Here is a 12,544-nt window from a genome sequence, read left to right on the forward strand (position 1 = left end):
TGGGACAACACGTCTCCGCTATACTGTCCTTACTAGCACGAGTAGGTTCGTGAGGGATGGATATTATTCAACTTGACAAACATGTAACTTGGCTTTGGTGACTTAACTGTTCAAGAAATTAATTGCACTGTAATCTGCATCCTCTAATCTTTCTTTTAAGACAAAAACATATTTGGTGTACGGTGACGTTATTCCTTATTTAAATACTTTATTTAACAAAATCTAATTTTTTATGGTCTTCTTACAATTTTTATGTCTATGCTTGTCTATGGGTTAAGAATCAACCGCAAAAACAATTGTTATATGTGTGTTTGGTATCATAATAACATTTGGTTTTAGCTCGTTTTGTTCCCACCAAGAACAAATTTTCAACATAGCATAATCTTAAATAGTGCTTGATTAAAGACACCAATAAAATTGGGAAAAACGTTCGTCAAAAGTGCTCGTAAGGGTAGACAATGAGGTCAATCAGGGGTCAGATAGTTGCAGAGGGTAGAGGTTTAATGACTTTTGGATTTTCAGCTAAATGTGCCTTCATTCGGTGCCGTGAGAAACCGGGAACAACTCATGCTCCGGGAGCCCATGGGTTGTGAAGGACTCCTACCAAGTGCCAAGGGCCATATCGATGGTAGGCGGATCAAGCCTCGGAAGTCCCGATTTTCACGATCGCCCAAAATAAATTGAAACATGGTGCGAAAAGTTCGTATGTTAACTTCAGAATTTTGATCCACTGATCGTGAAAATCGAGCCTCCAGAGGTTTGATCCGCGGACCATCGATATATTACAATTGTATATAGCCCAACGTTTCAATGTGGTAATATGGCGGAGTTATTTAAATGCTGAAAATTGAATTTATAAATGTATTCTATAAGGAAAACATTTGTAATACTTTTTTATTCGATATATTGAGAAGCATCGACGATAAAACCATCTATTTTTGACGTGTGAATCATCCCGTCGAAGTTCCGATTGAGGTGGTGGTTAGACGTCTACATTGTTTTCGTTTCTTTTAAAAAAGAATTACTGCTTTATCGTACTTATCTCTATAAAAATAAAATGATTCTTTGATTTTCTTTTGTTTAAAGAAGTAAGTTGTTTTATTTACTTTTCAAATCTTTCTTTGGGAAGATGAGAAGACGACACATTGTGAATGAATGTATGTGTTTATGCGTGTGGCTACACTAGTCCACAGATAACACAGGACAGTCTGTGCATTAGTCTGCATTATAGATAGTTCGAAGTTGACGTCACTCAGGTCTTTGTTATTGTTTTTTGCCATCCGTGTTTATGAGTAATTCTCAGTGAACTGTATTATCCGGACTATAAAAGTTCATGGTTACACAGAGTTTTGTGTGTTGGTCCGTTATACTTCCGAATGGTAATGTTGTGAACTTATTAGCCAAGCGCATACTATCTATAGATAGAACAATATGACGTCACTCAGCTCTTTGTTATTGTTTTAAGCCAGTCATTTTTACGAGTAGCTCTCACTAAATTGTATAGATAGAATGAAGTTGACGTCACTCGGGTCTTTGTTATTGTTTTTTTTTTTTGCCATCCGCGTTTATGAGTAATTCTCACTAAACTGTAGTAACGAGACTATAAACGTTTAAGGATACACATAGTTTTGTGTGTTGGTCCGTTATACTTCAGGATGGCAATATTCTGAGCTTCTTTGCCAAGCGCACACTATCAATTAATCAGTCTCTATGGTTACACACAGCTGTGTGTGTGTGTGTGTGTGTCGGAACGTTATTTCCGGCTGGCTAGTCGTGTGTTTTTGTGTCGGTGTGTGTGTGTGTGTATGTGTGTGTTTATTTGCATTAGTGTGCATTGTAAATAAATAATAAAGAAGAAGACGGGAAAGAGAAGTTAAAGAGAAAGAATGGGAGAGAGAGAAAAGGAGAGAGAGAGAGAGAGAGAGAGAGAGAGAGAGAGAGAGGAGGGGGGAGGGGAGAGAGAGAGAGAGAGAGAGAGAGAGAGAGAGAGAGAGAGAATTATGAGGAAAGATGGAACAAATGGAAGCTAAACGTTATATGTACTCAGGAGTAATTGAGAAAAAGAGAAGTGTGTGTGTGTGTGTGTGTGTGTGTGTGCACGTGAGTATGTGTGTGTGTGTGTGTGTGTGTGTGTGTGTTTGTGTATGTATCCTGGAACGTGGAAGAAAGTGAATTTCGATGTTAAAACCATCATTTGAATTCATTAAAAATCTGTAATATACGTGCTTTCATACCAATGTGGTGACATATAGAAAAACAAAAGAGAATTACAAACTGGCATCAGCCATGGCAATAACTCATTATACTATTTTACAGCTATTCTTTTAACGTGGTGACAAATAGAAAAACAAAAGAGAATTACAAACTGGCATCAGCCATGGCAATAACTCATTATACTATTTTACAGCTATTCTTTTAACGTGGTGACAAATAGAAAAACAAAAGAGAATTACAAACTGGCATCAGAGAGTTAATTTAGTAATGCCGATAAAATTCGATGTGTGGACCATTTCTTCAGAGCGTCTCACATAATTTTTACACAACATGAACTTTTACCTCTTGGGGGGAAAATGCTATTGATTAATTATATTAATATTAATTTATCAAATAATAAATGTTGAAGAGATAATTCAAAAGTCGTCGAAGTATTTACGAGTTTTCTCTATGTCGCTACATAAATTCAATGCTGTGGATGAATCAATAAAACAAATTTATTTCATCAAACGTTAAATATGTTGATGTTCCTTTATTACTATATATATATATATATATATATATATATATATATATATATATATATATATATATATTATAGATACATATTCATGTGTGTGTGTGTGTGTGTTTGTGAGTGTGTGAGAGAGAGTGACTTCTCAACAAGATTCCCAAGATTTAAGGTAAGACATAGTTTTGTGTGTTGTTACGATTGGTCTGGCCGGCAGAACTGGTGAGTAATTTACCTAAAATCACGGCATCAATAGAAAACCTCTCTCTCTCTCTCTCTCTCTCTCTCTCTCTCTCTCTCTCTCTCTCTCTCTCTCTCTCTCTCTCCGTGCTTTCTGATCGATACCTTCACCATAATGACGGCTAAAAACATCTGGTGCTCTTGATGATTATATCTCTATGTATACTTGCTTTAGCTGTTAGTCCACACGAATAATATTATGACTACTTATTGATGCTAAGAGACAAAAGATGATGGATATTGTTTCAGTTTGACTGGGGATAGAAAGAACCAATGACAGTGTGGGGTCTTTTGACCTCCCATGGAGGGCAGGAATTCATTTGCTGTGTCTTCTATTCCCCTATATCTGGTTTCTTAACCCAGTTTCTCCTATAGTTAAGACTAAGTAAATCCAAATATGTATTGAAACACATCATTATATGAAAGGCCCTCAATGACAATTGGGTTCACTAGTCTGATGTCACGTCGCCCAGCAACGGTGAGCAGCCTGGTTCTAAACAAAGAAAATGCATACTTTTTATTCTTCATGCTGGCTTGAACTTTTCATATGTCATGTGATCAGAATGCATAAAAGTCAAAACATGTCCATATTTGTAATGTTTTTTCTCATCTGGATACACTTTTATGCTCGTCGGAGAAATATTTCGATAGTTTAGAGCTAGTTACTAAGTTACCATGCGCCATTACGCGGGAAGTGACGCTATGACTGTTGAAGCCTATTAACCTTCTCCTTTGGACGTTTCCAATGCTAATAGAAGATTGCTTTATGCATATTGGACTAAAGATGCAAATGCCATATTTAAGGATAGGCCGAATGAGAGATTGGTGCACTTGTATAAAAACACATTTGTCTCGACTAACAAAAGTGCTGAAGATTATATCCATCCTTCTTTTTGCTCTTCTAATACATTTATTAATATGTAAGTCAAAATCTTTTCAGAATGAGTGTTTGGCATAGGCATTTTTCGAGAAACGACAATATAATATTTATAACAGAGATGGGATCTTCCAATTGATGAAACGAAATTGACGTCACTCAACTGTTTGTTATTGTTCTAGCCAGCCGTTTGTATTCGTAGTTCTCACTAAATTGTATCAATCCGTAGCCATCGTTATGTTATAGCCTGACACTGAAACCCAAAAAGACTGGCATTTTGACGTCATTATTGGGTTTTTGCACCGCCTAGTGAGTTGTCGTTAGTAGTACTCATGGAAACAAGTGGTTCATTGGTTGAAATATTGAATACAACTCACGATTTGTGTTCTTTTGTGGCCAAAGACTGGCATTTTGACTTCATTTTTTGGTCAGTGTCAGGCGACAACTTAACGATGGCTACGATCAATCAGACTAAAAGGGTTGAGTGTTACATATGTGTTGCTACATTATATCCGGTTGGCGAATGTTGTGAGTTCTTTGACTAACCGCAAAGCATCAATATTCAAAACTTTACATTTATCAACTCTTGTCTGCCACATTTCTGACCAGTGTATTTATATTGCCAATGTATAATGTTGAACTGTATTTTTAGAAGTTCCATATAATTTTTAACCATCTGCAAAGATTTAACTCGAAGAATAAACAGCTTGTAGACTTGTAAAATATTTGTAACCAAAAAAATCATGACAAAAAGAAACTAGTGAGAACCAACCACCCAACTGACGGTCTAAAAACAATAACAAAGAGCAGTCGACGCCAGCTTCATTCTGACTGACTATTAACAATTAGATTTTTGACCAATCAAAAAGCGGTATTTATGACACACCCTCAAGCCATCTCAGTTTATAGATAGAACGAAGTTGACGTCACTCGCGTCTTTGTTATTGCTATTTGGCAGCCATGTGTTTATGAGTAATTCTCACTAAACTGTATTAACCTGACTATAAACGACCAAGGTTACACATAGTGTTGTGTGTTGGTCCGTTTTACTTCCGGATGGCAATGTTGAGAGATTCTTATCCAAATGCATACTATTTATAAACTATAGATAGTATGCACTTGGCTAAGAACCTCATAACATTGCCATCCAGAAGTATAACGCACCAACACACAAAACAGTGTGTAACCTTGAACGTTTATAGTCCGGATAATACAGCTTAGTCAGAATCACTCACAAACGCGGATGGTAAAATACAATAACAAAGGCTTGAGTGACGTCATCTTCGTTCTATCTATAGATAGTATGCGCTTGGCAAAGAAGCTCATAACATTGCCATCCGGAAGTATAACCGACCAACACGCAAAACTGTGTGTATCCATGAACATTTATAGTCAGGTTAATACAGTTCAGTGAGCATTACTCATAAACGCAGATGGCAAAAAACAATAACAAAGACCTGAGTGACGTCATCTTCAAACTATCTATAGATAGTTCAAAAATGACGTCACTCAGGCCTTTGTTATTGTTTTTGCCATCCGCGTTTGTGAGTTGTTCTCACTAAACTGTATTAACCAGACTATAAAAGTTCATGGTTACACAGAGTTTGTGTGTTGGTCCGTTATACTTCCGGATGGCAATGTTGTGAACTCCTTGGCCAAGCGCATTCTATCTATAGCTAGTTCAAAGATGACGTCACTCAGGCCTTTGTTATTGTTTTTGCCATCCGCGTTTGTGAGTTGTTCTCACTAAACTGTATTAACCAGACTATAAAAGTTCATGGTTAGACAGAGTTTGTGTGTTGGTCCGTTATACTTCCGGATGACATTTTGTGAACTCCTTGGCCAAGCGCATTCTATCTATAGAATGAAGGAAGTTAATCACTCTGCTCCTTGTTATTGTTTTTCGACCGCTGTTGAGGCTCGAACCCAGGACCTTCCGATCCTAAATCGAGTGTCATACCACTAGGCCACATAGCCGCACAATTTTTCTTTCTTGCTTTGTCTGGCACCTTTCATAGACACTTGTTCAAATCTTTATCCTGTCACAAAGTCGAGATAAATTTAGTGTGGTTAGAACGTGGGTAAATGAAAACAGAGAACAATAATGTGATGTCAAAATATTTGTCCCAATTTCCTTGGAAGTGTGAAATGAGACCTCCGGAAGAATGGATACATACATTGGGAAACTGATCTTCTGGTTTCAGAGTGATGGCATCTTATCTTTCTAGCACTGCAAAGGGGCACGTCAAACCATCGATCGTCTGGTCCTGCAATGCCCAGTAACAAAATTAGAAGGGGGTACGAAACAATCTTTGAAGCCGGAGATGACCTGACATCATTGATCGACAAACATAATTTGGAGGTGTAGCCATACGCTACTACTACTACTACTACTACTACTACTACTACTACTACTACTACTACTACTACTACTACTACTACTACTACTACTACTACTACTACTACTACGATCTTTCTAGCCTAAATATAATCACCAATAAATATTATCTATCCTCGCTCTTTTACGTCTCCGTAAATATAAGAATCTGGCCATATATCCTACGACTAAAATCTTTATTCAACTTATGATTCAATATGTACCAGACTGGTTACAGACTTCCAAAAAACTTTGAACTGGAAGATAAGATAAGATGAACTTTATTTATCCACTTCTGGAAATGCACTTTGGGTATTGCCGTAGACTAATGGATGTCTGAAAATAATTTAGCAGTTAAATAATAAAAAGGAAATACAATGAAACCAACAAAATACTTAACAAAACTAAACACATAAAAAAATCTCTCATACCTCCCAAATTCTCTCTCCCTCTCTCTCTCTCTCTCTCTCACACACACACACACACACACACACTCTGTGTGTGTATGTGTGTGTGTGTGTGTGTGTCTCACCAATCTGTATGAGCTCCTGACAGAGCTGCTGAAAACAACAGCGTTCATTCATCAACTAGGCATTTAAAAGAAGACAGTAAAGAAGAAGAAGAAGAAGAAGAGAGAAGAAGAAAAGAAGAAGAAGAAGAGAGAAGAAGAAGAAAAGAAGAAGAAGAAGAAGAAGAAGAAGAAAAGAAAAAGAAGAGAAGAAGAAGAAGAAGAAGAAGAAGAAGAAGAAGAAGAAGAAGAAGAAGAAGAAGAAGAAGAAGAAGAAGAAGAAGAAGAAGAAAAAGAAGAAGGTATAGTTTTGAATTGGAAAAAAACGTGTCTGACTGATGGGTTTGTGGACACAATGCCATGAAGATGACACCAGCTGATCATACAATGGCCACATAATATCATTGTCATGATATCTAGTATTGATCAATTGTCAGTTGAAATGCGTACCAGATTTTGTAAAAATAAAAAAACAATGTTTCCATGACGGAATGACGTAACGAAAACTGATGATGAGTTGTGTGTTTTCTATCAAAGAAAGATGTTAAGCAGTTATTTGAATAATTAGTGATTGTATTCTTTCTTTTCTCGTTTGGTTTAAAATTCAGGCAAGTACAATGATATTTTGGGGGAGAGAGGAGAGGCGGTGAAATAATTCTGTCGATATGTATGATAACAGTTTTCTGACATAAAAAAAAAAGTAAAAATGGTGGCATTATCTACTATATAGAACGGAATTGACTGAATGTATACCATGCGTAAATGATCTTTTCTGGTTTCAGAGTGATGGCATCTTATTTCCTAGTCAAAATGTATGCTGGTGGTCTCTCGCTCTTGTACGTCCCGGAATCTGCCTTTACATCCTGTTACTAAAATTGTTATGCCACTTCATGTCCGAAGGACTGGTTATAAATACACTTACAAGGATTTTCGAACCGGAAAAGTAGATGTGACGTCACGACTTTTCTTTCCTATACTGTCCACCAGACATATCAAACCAACACACAAAACTATGTGTAACCGTTAACGTTTATGGTTTTATTGACAGAATTTAATGAAAACTACTCACCCAATTGGCGGTCTAAAATCAATGACAGAGAGACAAATGGTAATACATGTATATATAATATATATAGTATATATATATATATATATATATATATATATAATATATATATATATATATATATCCTTTCTTTAAAAAATATAGCTTTGTGGAGAACATTGTACTTATTTGAGTCAAGAATAATATTTATACGGCGCACAACTCTCCTGAAAGATTTGAAAATTAGAAATGTATTTTTTACAGATAGATAAACAGATAACTTGATTTCCTTTTATAATTTAAAGTCAGTTTGAAAGTTCGTTGAGTCAAACAGATATCATAAAATACGTACCGACGACACTAACACTCTCAAAATCAACCAATTTCGACACTGTAAAAAGTTGTCAGTTTGGCGTTTTTACGCAAATCGTTGCATTCGAAATAATGTATTCACTGTAAATGTTGCTGCTCAAAGCTCGAAGAAATAAATAATAATGTGAAATTGAATGTAAGCTTCAATTTGATTACAAAAACAGATCAAATGAACGTTTCGGGTTTCCCCTTTATCAACAAAACAGGATGAATGAAACACCACAGATGAATGAGATAATGTGGTAGTGGCGTAGTTAAGATGAATAAACAAAACACTGGTTGGCAGGAAATAGTATGCTCCTTTGTAAGGAAGCACGAATTAAAATAGAATGCTAGATATTTCTAAAAGGTGCGCAATTAATTAAGTGAAAAGAGGGGAGGCGTGAAGGAACTGTGTAATGCAGTTTAGAAAGTGAAATATAAAAGCGTGTAGACTGTTTTTGGAAAATAAATACAATGGAATTGAAAATAAATACAAAAAATAATAAATAAGGGATGTCGATATAAGTATAAATTATTAGTGACAGCAGCAGGAAGTCATCTGTGATTTCCTTTTATAATTTAAAGTCAGTTTGAAAGTTCGTTGAGTCAAACAGATAGAATATGTACCGACGACACTAACACTCTCAAAAACAATCAATTTCGACATTGTAAAAAGTTGTCAGTTTGGCGTTTTTACCCGAATCGTTGCATTCGAAATAATGTATTCACTTAATTACTTTACGGATTTCAGATCTACACTAAGTTTTCAACAGTTTTCATCTATTTATGACATCAAGTATTATTATTGCCCATTTGATGCTTTCACTGTGATGGTTTCGGGTGGATAATACTCAGGTTTAACTTCTTTGGTAATAAATTAATAATAAATGATAATCTAAAAAATCGAAATTTAAAACCAGAAAATGCATTGAAAGTAAAATAAGGTTTTAGAAAGACCTTATGAAAAGTTATGAGCTAGACTTAACTTTGAAACTTTTTTTATATTATATTTTATTTATTTGACGACCTTATTTACAAGACATCATGTTCGAAAAGTAGAAGTTTTTCTTCAGAGAAGACCCACATTTCTCTGTCGTTCATAATGTATTTATGTTTTTATTGTTTTTTTGTGGTTGTTGGTTGAAGAACTGTTTTGAGTCCGAAACGTTCCGTGTGTGGTATTTTGTTCTTTTTTTTTTGTTTGTTTTTTGTTTCTTTTTTTTTTTTGCTGTTGTTTTTTCATACTTTTTTTTAACCTCAGGAATGGGAGACACCAAATGTTTGTCGTCATTTTGCCAGTTTAGATTTATCTCCATCTTTTAAATACGACAATAAACATGTATAGGAATATTGACCTAAAAAAAGAAATATTAAAATTAAAAACAATTTTTAAAACGATACTGAGTAAATAATTAAATAAGAAAAAAAATACAAAGATAGATGATTAAATAATAAATTAATAAATAAATAATTAATGAATAAATATATAAATAAATATATAAGTTTTTTAAAAACTTTTAAAAAAACAAACAAACAAAATTGATTTTATATGACTTAATAACCCTGATCAAGTATGGTCCAAAAATATCCATTAGCGATATTAAGAACCGATATTAGGATCAAAAAAATTGATATAAAATCAAATATTATTATTGTTATTATTACTGTTTTTGTAGTTGTTATTATCGTTGTTGTAGTTATTATGGTTGTTATTATTGTTATTATTATGAGGTATTATTGTTCCTGTTTTTGCTAACGTGGCTGTTATAATACTTTTTAGTACTTTTATCAGTAATTTTATATGCGCTATCATTATTATTATTTCTATTGTTGTTGTTATTATTATTATTATTATTATTATTATTGTTGTTAGTGTTTTTATTTTTATTGTTATTGTTATTAATATTGTTGTTATTAGTATTATTATAATTATTATTATTATTATTATTATTATTGTTATTGTTGTTATTATTATTATTATAATTAATTACTAATAGTATTATTATAGTTGGACCTGTGTTACTGAAGGTGAGTATATTGATTATACTCGTACAATTTGTATAGACATAGTTATGAAAAAAATATCAGTTACATTAAGGCAATAAACAAATCTTTTCTTATTTTTTTTTAAATTATTTTTTTAAAACCTGTGATGAACAAGAAGACGTGTTATCCGATATTACAATGTCGTTCAATTTGTTGGCATGCGCTTTTATAATAATAAAAAAGTAAAGACATCATAAATATCTATATGTGAATGCACAAATAGACACATTTATCTAGATGCACAATCGGCATGCGGATTTGGATTCAACGACCTTTTTTCTTTTTTTTTTCTTTTTAAAATCACTATTATTATTATTATTATTATTATTATTATTATTATTATTATTATTATTATTATTATTATTATTATTATTATTATTATTATTATTATTTTTAATATTATTATTGGCATTATTTCGACTAAGATTTTCACCATTTTATTATATAATGACATAATGATATAATATTATTTTATGACCCAGGCGATGACCCATAATCACAGGCAGCCAATACGTAGATAGCAATGATTACTATCTAAATTCCCCTATATTTTTCATACTTGTTTATCACTGTTTTACAGTTTAAAAGCTCTAGCTGTTTAGTTTCACTTTGACAGATGCTACAATGAGCTAAACTGTCAACTCGACAGCAAAGAATAATATATATGCAGTCACAGCTTTGTCAGTAATTCATTTAATCCGGTTAATCCCTGCCATTTTTTACCCATAGTAATCTATTAATCCCAAATATATCTACTACAATGACAAGCCTCTGATTGGTGGAATATTATTCACAACGGCTGTTATTTATCGTGGGGTTTCAATCTCTATTTTATTGTTTATTTTTTTAAATTGCTATGCATTGCGTTTATCTATCCAAAAAGCTCCAGTCAGAAATCACGTATCTACCAACACTCAAAACTAGGTATATATGTGCAAGCTTGAACGTTTATAGATAGAACAAAGTTGTCGTCACTCATGTTTTTGTTATTGATTTTTGCCATCCATGTTGATGAGTAATTCTTAGTTTACTAAACCTTAGAAGTAATGCCCGCGACTTTTGGAGCTAAAACAGTGAAAAAGAGAGGGTTGAAATTCAAATGCAGGTTTGGTAAACAGTTTTTTCATAGGAAATAGGTTAAACTTTATTAATTTGAGTCAGATGTATTCCATTTCATTTCCCTTATCTTATCGTTTAGTTTTGGTTTTGGTTTATTTAACTACAAAGCAAAGTAGTGAAAACGAGAGGATTGAAATTCAAATGCAGGTTTTGAATTATCTCTCCCAAAATCATTAAAGTTTTGTAAGGAATATTTTTTTTATTGGAAATAGGTTGAACTGTCTTGTTCAAAGAAAGCCCGTACGTCTGTAGTTGAGGCTATACGGCTCTTCTGCCGCTGTTTAAAAAAAAAACACAGTATGTAGGGGCAATGTTAACCAAATAGCACACACTGTGTTCTCCAATAATACGGCAGCCTTGCCAGGGAGAAGAATAAAAGTTTGTTCATAGACGTTAACTTTTGTGCGATGGGACACCAAGCATGTCATTGATAAATTTAGAAGTCTGACTGAAAAATGTTAATTTAATGACTGTAATATTTATTTATGACATCAGCAAACAACAAGATTAGTTTATTAGTTTTCAGAAGCTTTATTGACTTTCAGGGATAGCCTTCCATGATGAGAACCGGAGGTAAACAATGACAACTAGGCTATAATAGTGTTTCTAAACATAATAATAATAGGGGTGATATGATGTTGAAGTGAATCCTTACAATAACAATTAATATAAATAAAAGAAGAAATCATGGCAAACTTTGGGCACCGTCTCCGACATCACTTGTAGGACATATCTGCTTCTGTTTGTAATATTATAGGATAACCAGTCATATCTGATACGTTTCTACTCTGTCCAAAGTACTTCTGTAGCTTTCGACCATTGCGAAATCCTCGTGAAAGCAAGCAAAAGCAAAAGACATGGCAAGGTCTTGCATTTTGAAACGGTTTTAAGCATTTAATGACACAATAAATATTGATTTGCAGAAAGCTCTTACTACATTCATTTTGCCTAGAAAGCATTAAATCATGTAGTTCTGTTGGAAAACATTCTAGTTCACACATTTTGGCCTTACACAATATAGCAACAACAAAAAACAAGCAAAAACCTTTACTTCGCAAAATTTGACCCGGAAACTTCGTTAATACATGTTATCCTGAAAACTGTTATTTCAAATATTTTGGCCAAAAACACTTCCTTCCCACAATTAAAAAAATATCTTTTAATTCTATAAATTTTGATCAAAAAAACATCTTTTACTTCAGAAAACTTTCATTTCATACAGTTTTTCAGCCAAACTTTCATACAAGTTTTAG

At 33.6% G+C, this 12,544-nt stretch overlaps 1 protein-coding gene across 3 annotated transcripts in view; it reads left to right on the top strand.

Annotated features, from left to right (window-relative positions):
* Window positions 1-7,148: 7,148 nt before the first annotated feature.
* The window catches only part of LOC144970700 (carboxypeptidase D-like), a 50,761-nt gene continuing 45,365 nt past the window's right edge, over window positions 7,149-12,544 (top strand). Inside the window, exon 1 of one of the 3 annotated variants that reach the window (XM_078910614.1) lies at window positions 7,149-7,335. The gene's annotated coding sequence lies outside the window, so the exon portion shown is untranslated. Of the gene's footprint in view, window positions 7,336-11,071; window positions 11,097-11,128; window positions 11,278-12,544 lie in introns of those variants that run through there. The other 2 variants (XM_078910616.1, XM_078910615.1) reach the window with 2 other exon arrangements.

This window comes from Berghia stephanieae, chromosome 4, assembly GCF_034508935.2.
Source record: "Berghia stephanieae isolate SIO BIC M18660-M18661 chromosome 4, UCSD_Bste_1.3, whole genome shotgun sequence".
Taxonomy (NCBI): domain Eukaryota; kingdom Metazoa; phylum Mollusca; class Gastropoda; order Nudibranchia; family Aeolidiidae; genus Berghia; species Berghia stephanieae.